At 41.2% G+C, this 13,015-nt stretch overlaps 1 protein-coding gene across 4 annotated transcripts in view; it reads right to left on the minus strand.

Annotated features, from left to right (window-relative positions):
- The window catches only part of LOC123716051 (ETS-like protein pointed), a 59,070-nt gene that overhangs the window by 23,251 nt on the left and 22,804 nt on the right, over nt 1-13,015 (minus strand). The window contains exon 1 of one of the 4 annotated variants that reach the window (XM_045671551.1): nt 1,396-1,544. The exons of 2 other annotated variants lie outside the window; for them this stretch is intronic. The gene's annotated coding sequence lies outside the window, so the exon portion shown is untranslated. Of the gene's footprint in view, nt 1-1,327; nt 1,545-13,015 lie in introns of those variants that run through there. One more of the 4 variants, XM_045671550.1, reaches the window with a different exon arrangement.

Genomic DNA, 13,015 nt, shown 5'->3' on the forward strand with positions numbered 1-13,015 from the left:
GGGCATCATTGACAAGGTTAATTTGATATTCAAATTGATATATTTTACAGAACATTTGTATGTTAATCGGAGAAGGAAAGGTGAAGTTCAGTGTCGCAGACGTGGGTCATAAAGGTACGCCGTCCCGTATTTTAAGTCTACAAAACAATAGGTCCATACAATGTGTTATTATCGATTTTAGTATGGAGTTCGATACATTTGCATTTCGGGTGGATTTCGCTGTCTTTTTGGAAACGCGCATTGCGACTCAAATGCCAATATTTCAGTCTTGGGTAGTGTCAGATTTCGTTGTAAAATAAAAACATCCTTATTAACGAAAATATGACAAACGATAGGTCGTTAAGAGTAGTTTATAGACCGGAGTCCCTGTGACATCAGCGGCTATTAACTGCGTGTTAACGGGCCGCTAAAAATATTTCCTATGCGCACCTACTGCATCGCAGCAAATTTATTGACGCATTTGAGGAAAGATAGAACATGTGTTTGGCTTAATTATATTTTGATACAATTTCAAACCAGTAATTAACATTTTAGCAAGCGAGAGCCTTTTGCGTTTGTTTGGATGAAAACAAGGTGAGATCTACTTTGTAGTTCACATTAGAACTTTGTTAGAACCGTGAACCTTGAACCTAGTAGGAAAATATTGATTCAGTTATAAATTGCCTCAGTAAATCTATTTTCAAACAGAACACATATGTTGACTTTGACTATATATTCCCGTAATTGTAAGATATGACGCGGCATCTGCAAAGAGAAGCAGCACCTGTATCCGTCGGGATTGGAGATGTGCATAGAATATATTCGGCAGCTCTGATCAAGACAAATTAGATCACAAGAGAGACACAGTACGTACAATAAATATTACGCAATCACACAAAGACAGCAAAAGCGTTGCTAAGTTACCACAGAGTGAAAACATAGCGAAGCCCCCCAAATGGCTCCGGCGATACTCTTATCTGTTTGCTATTGTTTAACATGCTTTTTTCATTCCCACGCTCGAAGAGCGAGCTCGCCTGATAAGCCATACCTGTCTAGTACCTGACACGTCTTAAGGACCATGCACAATACGAAAGGTATTTCAGCTAACGAGCCACTCTACACATTTAAAATATTAAAAAAATGAGGCTTTTGTGTAAATTTTTGTCGGAGGAGCAAATTACTTGTCCTATACCTCATAAGTTGTATTTATCTCGTTGATTTCAAACGGAATAGAACAAAGACAGCCAGTAGTCGAGTGCAAAATCCACGGGCGTACCGCGCGCATGGGCAGCGGTAATGCAGTGGGCATATGAACCGAATGAATTATCCAATGACGAACTGCAATTACCCATTTAATGTAATTTGGGCCATTACAATGTCCATTGCGGGTTCTCGTACATTCGCCGTGTCACTCACTCGAAAGCACCGATTAGCGAGATCACAACCGGGAGACTCGCTCTCTTATCGCGGCAGGTCGGTTTCGGGATAGGTCATTTCACTCGTGCGCCGTACGTCCGGATTCACCTACTGTACTCGTGCGATAGGGTGTGGGGGCGCGCGCGCGCGTCTACGGCCGGTGCACGACTACCGCTCCGGCGCCGGCGGAGGGGCGATGCGAAGCTCACTCCCAGTTCGACTTACAAAATTACCAATTGCGATTGTTCACCAATTCCACTGTTATTCGTTTTGAGTTAGGCGCCGGCACACCCCGAACGCGACGCGACCGACTCGAGGCAAGATTTTCGTTCCGGACACCGAGTGACTTTTTTCGAGAGGAGCTTCCGATAATAAGCTCCGGTGCGGTGTCACGCATCCGGCGGCACCTGCTCGCACTCGAGAGGAAACTGCGCGTTAGAAGGAGATGTAGTGATCGACGAGAGCGCAGACCGGATGGCGGACTCGGTTATGAATGAATGCCGCGTCCCTTTCTGGCGCGTAGGCCCATCCCGCTCTCGCACAGGTTGTCGCCGCGCCCGCGGAGGAAGTGAAAGGGACGAGAGGCGGCGTAGTAAATATTGCGCGGCGTGAGCCCGCCGGGACTATCTCTAGGGCTCACTCGTTATCTCCTTTGACGACAATCATTCATCTTTCATTGATAGGGTTGCACTGCGAACAACGCAGGTTACATATTTAGCCCAACACTAGTTCAGTAACGTCCAGTAGCCTCTGACGTTTACCTAATGAATGTACAAGGATCTCACTAAAACACAGTATGCTCGCTAAGGTGCGGCATAGGGCGTGACGTCAGCCGTAGCTCTATGCTGGCGAAGGCGAGGGTCGTATTGTTCACGAGAGGCGAGGCGCGCCAGCAGCGAAGCATAGCGTCGTGCCATACGCACGTGGAGCAGAGCTTTGTTGTACTAACTTGAGACCTCACACGGACCCGGCGACCCAGTGCGTCTGTTGTGGCTCTCAGCTACGACAAGGTTGAACCCTTTGCACTTCAAAGTATTTTGCTCGTCACCACTCTCCGAATTGATTTGAGAACAAACGTAGAAAGTTGTAAGCTCATTACGAGTCCTGTCCGGTTCGATTGGCCAATGAGCTTAGGACTTCGTAACGCAACAATTGACTTTCACTGAGACAAACAGAGGATGTGGCCCGTATTGTCATCAGCGGTCTCGGTACACCATTGGGTCAACGCTGCATTGTCTCACATTTACAAAAATTACATGCTCAGAATAATCATGTATTTATAACAAACAGTTGGACATTGCAGCGACGGAGTTCTCGGGGCCTGACTATTGTAGGCATCGTTTTTACAACTATTTACATATTTTTACTGGATACCATGAGGTAAAAGGTGTAGCTAAAATCACTACAATATTCGCGCTATATGTGGATATTTAACCATAAAGACAATGAACAAAGAGCGAATCTGTACAGTGAAAACATATGATCACAAATCAAACTGATCCCATGTGAGGCTTGCCATGCGCCAGGTGCTACGCGGGAAGTCACTCCTCCCCCTCGCGCGCTTCCCCTCATCCAGACGACACAACGTATAGAGAACTGCTTCAAATACAAATAATAAGAATTGTTGAAGATAGACATCTTCGCGCCTGCTGACCAGTGCTCGCTTTGAAACTTTGAAGGAAACTTTGCTATAGGTTATTTTGATTAAGGTTCTAAGAAAGAATATTAAAAAAAAGATAGCCGCTGATAAGGATATAGATTGCATATCTATAGCACACGTCAAAGTATCCGAAGAATGCTTTTAAATGATGCTCTTTACATCCATAATTGTTCATGTATACAGTCCACAAAGAGAATTATCACCAGGTAGCGAGCCTATACAATGACTCCTTCCGGTTCAATCTACATTTTGCAACAGAGGAAAATAAACTCTGTGTCTTAGAGAATTGGAACTGACATCGAACAGTGGATAGATGCTTGGGATGTGTAGCATCGATTCTTATATTGTCAAGACATACTGAACTTTATCCACCCGAGAATAAAGTTATAATTGAGAGATGACGGTTGCGTTGGGATGCAGGCTTACCTAGCATCCGGTGCACGGCAGTGTAAGACGATACCGTGGGGAAGTGCAGACGATTTTAGGCCTGACTTACGGTTTACGAGGTAATTAATGATTTTGTCAAATACCGTATTCAAAAGACACTATGCGTATACTTAACGTTTTATCATTTCGTATATGCTAAAACTAATTGTGCGGCAAGGCACCGCAGGCTTTATATTTAGTATGAATATATTTAGAACTGTGCACGAAAGTAATGAATAATGATAATAGTAATTCGGGAGCCGTTGAAATCAATGAAAAGAGGGCTTCTATTCTGAGCACGGGTACCATTGGCAAAGCATCATCATTCCTGCCGCAGTCTAGACTTGAATTACGGACAGTAAATGTCGAACGGAACTATAAAAAGTTGAGTAAAAGGCGTCGAAAGAAGGCAGCGAATTTAAGCCAAACCAGTTTAATGAGGGTCGTATTTAAATACGAAAATAAAGTTCCCACGGCGCGCGCGGGAACCGAAGGCTCTGCGATGTCGCCGTCGCCCGAGAGACGCCTCCGTACCGGCCTTTCACCGACGTAACCTGGTCCCCGAGCGTTCACAGATTCCTTGAGCGGTACGAGAGCATGAATGCGATGGCCGATCCATTTAAATCAGTTTGCGGAGAAGGTGATCAAACAGGTCCGCGAAATCATTCCAATGAATATCATGTTTTGCGATTCGATCGCGGACAAGTTTCGTGGTAGGCCAGTAGCGTGAGAATATTCTTAAGTTAATCGAGCGCGGTTTTATTTCCCAATGCGACACTCGCATTATCAATATTAATTTGGCAAACAAATTGTCGTTCTTTGGTAACAAATCACGTTTTCCACATTCACGTGACTGTGGTCTCGGTGATTTTGACAGTTCCTAATGTAGTTTTGATTTTCATTTACCCTCGTTGGAAAAGTTTTCTTAGTGTTTATGAAATATGTAAGATGTTGCTCGTTTAAGGCGAGGCGGGTCTTTTGTCGCCGCTTTCGATAATGTCAACATGACCTTGCTCAGCGGAACTTGTGACACCTCTATTTGTACACTTTTACGAAGGCATTTTAAGTAAATCACCACGTTCCATGTTTGTCTCTTCTTTCCAGGATCTCAACGCGTCGTTTTAGCTTTGTTTTTAAATAGTATAATATAAGTATTGAGCGAGATTGTAACTGACCTTGAATGAATGCTTTATTTTAGATTATAATCTTTTAATTATTCCGCGACCAGAGATAATGCTTATTAAACAGTCACCTGCATCTAATCTAACACATTAATTGAAACCAAACTGATTCACAGACCGTGTAATTTGAATTAATATTATACAAAATCGGTTTCCGGTTACGCAACGGATAGTAAAGAAACGCCATACCTACAAGTGTTTATTTTAACAAGTAAGTTGGTTCATTAAGTGCTGGCATGAATGGTGCTGGCCGGCGTGCGGGGGCCGGAGGGGGACTGGTTTGATGAATGAACCTTGTAGGTCTGCTTTCGTCGCTACATCCAAGGAGAAATTACTAGAACTAGTTAAATGTAATTTCATTCATTACCAACTACGATTCTTGTTTAGTCATACGTCATCCAACAACGGAAGACGATTTCCAAGTGAAAAATATTAGCAATACTTTATGTAAATATAAACATACGTGAAACATTAATAAAGTTAAAATGAAAAAGGCTTTGTGGACTGAGTTATGAGATAAGGATTACGTGTGCATCGATTCATGTCGTTAAACGAGAAATGCCTGCTGCATTACTGACCAAGTGTCACCCAGGTTTACTCACACTGTTTGTTGTGCCAACAGAGAGGCATGAAGGGTTAAGGTGATTCAACGTCCCACTGTTAATGAAATCAAAGTACCGGGTCTTCATGCGCTTTCAGAGGCACTTTAAAATAAAATAAAAGTTAATCGCTTTTTGAACCTGAGGTCAGTTCGTCGGACCGGTCTCGAAGTAGGCTGTCGTAACAGTCATAATCTCCGGCGAGTAGTAGCGCCGGCGTGAGAACAAAACAACCACTTTATGATCTCCACAATTTATTCAAGGCATAACGACTCATTAACGCGCCCCTTTCTGCTTTTATTATATTATCTGCGGGTTTTCATCGCTCTTGACAAATATTGTATAAAAAGTTTGTTCGTAATAGATAGCTCTGCGGTTTGGCTCATGAATAAATTAGTATTGGCCTTGTTTATGTCAGACGTGAGAACGTTTTTTGTCCAAGAAGGCGAACATTATTTACTTTTGATGACAAGGATCAAATGATAAGGACAAAGTTGATTTAAACCGAGCCGGTAAAAGGCATTACAATTAATCAGTAACGACATTCGTCAAAAAACAGAAGTTACAGCCTGCGGCGGCATTGGGAGCTGAATTGTGCAATTTGGCAAAAGTCATACGAGCACTCAAGAGCGAATGCGAGGCAAAAACTCAAGACGTGTGAAAATGCATTGGTTTGGTAATACCCCCGAGCAATGCTGGCCATGCCCATCGATCGGAGCCCCTTTAACGGCTTGCAAAGCTTAATAATACTTTTTTTGCGGCTCGCTCATTAACATAAGTCCGAACCGACAAATACTTTTAAGCAAAAATCGATTTAATTTGTCAGCTCAATCTTTATGAAATAGTTACGTTTTTTCATAAATAAAAAGTAGAAATGCAACAATGTGGGCCTCCGAGTGTATGCGAATTAGAGAAGCCGTAGCGCAAGATCCAAGCGAGGCCCGTTAAGGCAGGAAATGTCCGGCTAAAAAACCAGATACTCGACATCTCCATAAGACACAGGAATATCGACTTCCGCTAATTATTTACGATATATTGCGTAACGGTGAAATGACGGGATGGAACTGAGAAAAACACCACACCACGCCTTGTCTCATTCTACATTTAACTTTACGCTGTATTCATAAAGTTTGTTTTAGGTCAGCCGATCCACTCGGTCGCTCGTTGTTAATAGCGAGTCTGAGCCATCTCGATATGAACGTTCGATCGATACAAAATTTTGATCGGCTTTTTCGTTTCATAAGTAAAACCCTTAGAGGCCATATACGGTATACACGACAGGTTAAAGGGCCCGTGTACGCTGGTGAGTAATTATACCAAAGCAGGAACCAGGAAGAGCGTCGTACTATCTCAACAGTTAGCCGGAAGTCGCTCGATCTGTGAGTTCATTCATAAATGAGTTTGTCAGAGCGACAACGCCACGTGTCCCCTTCATCTTTTACACAAAAATAGACCCTGTCCCACTACAAATAAAATCCAAATTATTATGATAGCGACGCAGTTATAATTACGCTTGAATTAAACGAAGCATTTAATTGAGTAGAAATGGGAATAAACATCATTATTGTGCTATTACCAGCTAGACGAGACGAATACATTTAAGTTATCGATCAGGCATAAGAACAAAACGAGAAATAAGTGAGTAGCTGGCTGCGATAACATAAAAAAAGTGAAAAACTTGAATTGACTGAAATAGGAAATAGCGGAAATGGCAATGAGCGCCGGTTGTAATTAGTGCGGTCCTCGCAGACGCCGGGGCGACACGGGTCAAAGAGCGCTTCTGATTGTCCTAATCGAGTTAAGGCGGGGACAACTAAACAAAAAGAGTAGCACAATTAAAGGGTGCGTGGGCGCAGGATGCTCCAACTAGCCCACTAAGCGACCAAATTCAATTATGCACGCTCTCATTTAAACAAACAGTGTGTGGTAAACGGTTACATTTATCTAAGACCCTTTCCATATGAATGGGGTTTTATTGGTTTTAGATGTGTCTCGTTATTGATTTCATCGAAACATTATTAACGGGATTTATGACGAACGAATCGTGGAACACTGATCCGCTGAGAATAGAAAAGTGATTGTAAATATTATACCGTAAAACAAGTCTGAAAGGAAATGAATCTATTTCATGGCCCGTGTATCTCATTAATTATTCCGAATTTATCCGTCCGCATTCACTCGACACAATCACATTAATTTCGAGCAGATGAAGAAAAAGTTAGGAGCGAGACGATTGCACAAACTTCGACAGTCGATAATATCGCGTCCGCGGAACGGCTCCAGGGACAGGAAGCGGCCGCCGGATGTGCGTATCTAGCCGCAGTCTCTATCTCATTCATTTACTGCTTTGTCATATTCCACTCTTTCGTTTTAACGCTCCTCCCTCCCTCTTTAACCCGTGCCACGAGATATATCTATCCCGCTCCTCGGTACTATTCCGATAGCGATTGCGTAATGAGGTAGTCGAATTTAATTTAATATTTTCCGACCGTTATAAAAATATTGCGTCGTCTGAGATTACCGCTCGCTTATTATAAAAGTTGGCCGAATAACCATTTCGTTTGTTTATTGCTTTCGCGTCGTGCGACTTGGTGAGTGCGATAAGATGGGGCCTAAACTTTGTACCCGTTCAATTGCCGCGGAACGGCATCGCACATAACGCGAGGCGGCTAGAAATCATCTCTGCGGCCGCATCCGGTCACTCTGCTACTAGCGTTTTAATTATTAATGAAACTGCCCGTGCGGGAAAGGCGCACCGCGCCCGGCTTAGCTTCCGCTCACGATGCTGAGCTTCATTCATAAAATCAAACACTCATTCATAAACACGCAAGTCCTCACGCCGCGTAGACGAAATTGAGTCTTGTCTGATCCCGAGAAGGTGTATTATCATTTGTCAGAATGGTCTTTTATTCCTCATTCGTTCCGTTAGCTCGAGTATGGAATTGACTCGAAATAGACATTGAAAAAAGATGTAACTAATAAAAGGCCTAGGCGAAAGTGGTCGTTCGGGCCGGAGCGGAAAGCCGCTTTCCGTCTGAGGAAGCTTCACCCGTTGTGTCCCATTGCGGCGTCTATATTCTCGGTTGATTTACTCGATTCTAGTGAATGGTATGCGTTTTGTGGTTGTCGAGGTGCGAAGAACTCGTAATGAATGAGTGGCCACTATCTCCTCGCCAACCGTCTCACGCTGGCCACGCGCTTCGCTCCCAACGAATAAATAGTTTCACGTTTCTTTAGGAAACTTCCACGCTATGCTGTATATACTCTATGCCAAAATAGCAGCACATACAAGAACAAATCGCATCTTAAGTAACTGACTTTGTACACTTTTACGTGCAATTTCCTTCACCTTAATTAAACGTTAAGGCGAACGAAGTTACGAACGGCCTCACATGGAACGAAACGCGAGCATCTTTTTTGCTTTACAATTTCGTGTAGATTTTTGGCACAATCAAAAAAGGTTCGGTGCCACACTGTCTGCAGCCACAAAAGGAGCATCTTTTTACAAATCGTACCTTACAAAGCTCCAAACGTGAACCTGCTCGAAACGAAAACCACCTTTATGTAAACGATGTTTCCGTCTAATTTCACCTTTAGTTATTCTGCCATAATGAGCAGTTTTTGTGTTTCGTCCGACTTTTGAGTTTTACCGGATATAGTTCGATTGTCCTCGTAGGTTTTTACAAAAAACACACTTTGCGATTATGCACGAGCGATTTGTTCTGTCATTTGATACCCTGGGCGATTATTGTATCACCTTTCAATTATGAATGTGTTCTATCGACTTTGTATTGTGTTCATTGTTAAGCCTGTTATCATATTCTATTCGGATTACCTACGTGTACCATGTAGCTTTCAAATAAACAACGTGTTTTCTCTAATACCCTAAACAACACGGCCATCTTTCGGGTGCACTATATTAGAGCCGTACTTATGTTGAACATGGATAAACTATGAAAACCAAATAGAGATTTGACACTAATTAGCTGAGAGAGAGGGAGAGCCAATTCTATCTTCTACATCTACAACATGTAACTACATATTTAAAAAAGAGCTAAAAATCAGGAGAAGAAAATAGTTTACAAATGTAATAACCAATCATAATTGAGGTTCTTGAATGATTACAACGTTAGTGATGGGAAGGCTGTAGGTAGGTACCTAATAATATTTTTGGTGAAAGAGGAAAAATATGAAGGCTATAACGATGCCGATAATAAAGATGACAAGCTTGAGACGTGTCAAATGAAACGATCGCGATATATCACTCGATGAGACCAACAAATCAACACATCATGTTTCGGAAATATTTTGGCGGGAGAGCGCCCGCTTTCGAGAAATGATTCATCATAAGGCGCGAGGTGATTTTTCACGGGTTTTGTTTTTCCAATACACTAAATAACCGAGTTAATTTTAGCCCACCATATGACAAAAATAAACGATCTGCTGACAGTCGGCCTCTCTTACCTGTTCTGTTGATTCTATAGCGCCGTTCGCCATTACGAATGACTACCATTTGGATTACTTTGGCATCAAAGGTTAAACTTTAAACTTAGTCGGCTTTAAAAAGTTTATTTTGCCTGAGAAAACAAAGCCATTGCAGAATGTGACGTTATTATAATATCAAGTTCCTTATACGGATAAACTATTAAATCGCAATTAATTATTAAAACTGTTGTCTAAATTTAGACTGCACTGAACTAAAATCTCAAGTTTTTGTGAGTTGTTTTTTTTTAATTGGAAAGGAAACGCAAATTAAATAAGCACTTTAATATTAATTTATTAAATGTCGAAATGTATCTGCACCAATAAAACAACTTCGGTGAGATTAATCACACACACAAAAAATAACCTCTTGGATTTCCGTTTTATGCAAACGTTAAATTCAATAATATTACTGTTCTAATTTTTTACTATTAAAATAGCTAACGACTCGAGAGAATTCAAATTGAAGAAATAACACTTATGGCAACACTTTCCTTGTTTCGATGTTAATATGTTTAGAAATTATTATCGTGAATTTTATATAAACTTTAAGAAATAAACGCAATCTACCTAAAAGTATTAGGTGTAATGATGCTTTGTTTTAATATAATATAACTATACTCGTCTACAAATAGTTGAGGCAAAAGTTGAATGTGTGAGGCTTAGATGACTTGTTGGGCGAGTCCGTTATGAATGAACCAGACCGGTTTAACATTACATGAAAAACTAGAAGCCTCCTGCTAAAACTAATTTAACAGTTGAGAATGCCCATTCAGAAAAACATGAGGCAGACAAATCGTACATATCCTCGCTTTTTACACAAGTAATTAAACAATATTTCCTTTATTCTTGTGTAAGAGACTTTTAAAGATGGGAGAACGCTTCGAAAGTGGCTAACATTCATATTAAAAGAGTAGGGAAAAACTCAAAAAGTATTTCTTAGTATGTAGACTATACACAGTTTACAGCAACTTTAGAAAGTCAAGTCAGAAAGTGTCTAATCACGTGCAAGGTGTTAGGTTCAGGTTCTGGTTGATGTCTTAAAGTTGCCACTAAGACCTCGTATAAGGCTGTTAGTCTGCTGGTACGTAACCGGAAATTACGTACGGACCACAAAACATCCTGTATCAGATATGCATAATTTGGCATTTGACTTCGGATGACGCATTAACTGGACACATTATGAATATCTAATATGTTATAAATAATGGTATTAATTAAGAAAAATCTATTTTAAATAAACACTTGCTTTAATAAATATCGTTACTAAGCATAATCAGTGAATTAAATAAAGGTGACAAAAGAAGTAGATCGGTTACCCTTCACCCGTCAATCCGTTATAGAAAAGGGGAGAGACATGTAACTGTCTTCTTTTTTAATTCAGGAAGAGGCGTGGTCATCCGGAGTCTTTCACTGGTAATTGAAATTTGATACTGATGTCTTTCTATCAAAACTGGTTCTATATATACCTATTTGTATATAGAATCAGTTCTGACATCAGGGGATAGTGTAAGGGTGCATAACAGTAAATAACCTCGGCGAAGCACAATTTACATATCCTTAGAATGTTCTGTTCGCGTTTCAATATTAACAAAATGTTCACAATTCAGTGACTGATGATGAATTATCTTACTAGTTATTAGGTTTGCAGAACTGGCAATAAAAACGTCAATAGGCTTTTATTAGTTACGAAGCCGAGTTACTCCCGAACCAGCTGTTGGACATATAATATTATTGACCAATCATTCGAGTCTGCTAATTTGTTATCTTTCATCGGCTTTTAATTAAGACGCAAGTTTGTAAACACTTCACACGCCTATTTGCCATCGTGACGGGTGTCGGCCACTCAGCTTCCGACCGTTTGGAAATTAAACTGTTTCCTAATTAAAAACTATTAAAAAGCAAGCGTCACCCGCTTCCGTATTTATTTGTGGTTAACCCTTCAGCGGTCGTCAAAGGAGTTTCGCTCGAAGACATTTTTCAAAGCGGAGCCGATCGCCGACGGCTCTAATGAGATGTTGCCACGGGCTATTTTCAGATGTAAATACCCGACACCCCAACGAAAAGATTAATTCCCTTTAAGAGGGGCGAAATGACAATTTCACTTGATGAGATCCGACCGAGAGACCTAATTGTAACTCGAAGGGTTAACGTTTGAGGTTAACGCTATGGACGAGTTTTCTTGAGTGATCAGCAAATGGAGCATGCGATATGGACGTTCGCTTAAAACGAGCATTTGACAGGCTCCAGTGGTCACATCATGATCTGTGTAACAGACTGGAACCGTCACATGAACTCAACCTATCCGTGACATGCGACGCAAACATATTTTGTCCATGAATTCAATATATAATAAAATAAATTTCAATAAACTTTTCATAATTTTCTAAAAATATATATTTATACACGTCCAAAATAATTTCCCACGAGTGTCAATCGCTGACAGTCCGAACGAGACCGGTTTAATTAATTAAATACAATATTATTAAACCGTCCATTAAGAAACATAACGGAAAGAATGTTTTGAAAGGTTCTCGCGCTTCGAAGATTAATATTATTTCTTAAATTATGATGCTCAGAGTTAGCAAAGAAAAAATCTTTACGACTCAAGACTACGCCCAATTACACCGCTTTTTGTGTGCTCCAACTCATCTCTTATCGCCATCAGCGACGAGTCAATAACCGAATACGACTTGAAGGTGAAAACGCAGCAACGAAGTATGGCAACGTATAAATTACGACACTAATGCAGTTAACTGACAGTAGCGCAAGCAGCGTCGGTGGAGTCAAACCCTTTCAAAGGCCCGATTCCGTGACGCGGCGTGGCAGTGGTGAGGCGGTGGTGAGGCGGTGGTGGTTCGGCAGGAAACTGTCACCGTAGCACTAATTTAAGTGGCCGCGAGCCGTGGGCTTATCGCGACCAGTTTCGCACACCGTGGGAATTACACCTACATTCGCAACATTATTTATAGGGTTATGCATCGAGCTCGCGGGCGCCGGTAACGTTGCATACTTTCACCTTTACTGCCATAAATCTGTGTTTCCTTCGGCGGAAGACCTACCTCTCTGTAATAACACACTTATTTTGTTTTGTTGTATCTTTGCAAATGAAGTTAAATAGAATAAACATTAAAAGTAAGGTTTTTCTTAACCGGAATCGCCTACAAGTAAATAATAATAAAGATATCTAGATAGATATCTTATAAAACAGAAAAGGAAGTGCCTGGTAGCCCTGCGACATGTCGGTCGCAGCATCCCATTCATAGTTGAAT

The sequence above is a fragment of the Pieris brassicae genome, chromosome 11, assembly GCF_905147105.1.
Source record: "Pieris brassicae chromosome 11, ilPieBrab1.1, whole genome shotgun sequence".
Taxonomy (NCBI): Eukaryota; Metazoa; Arthropoda; class Insecta; order Lepidoptera; family Pieridae; genus Pieris; species Pieris brassicae.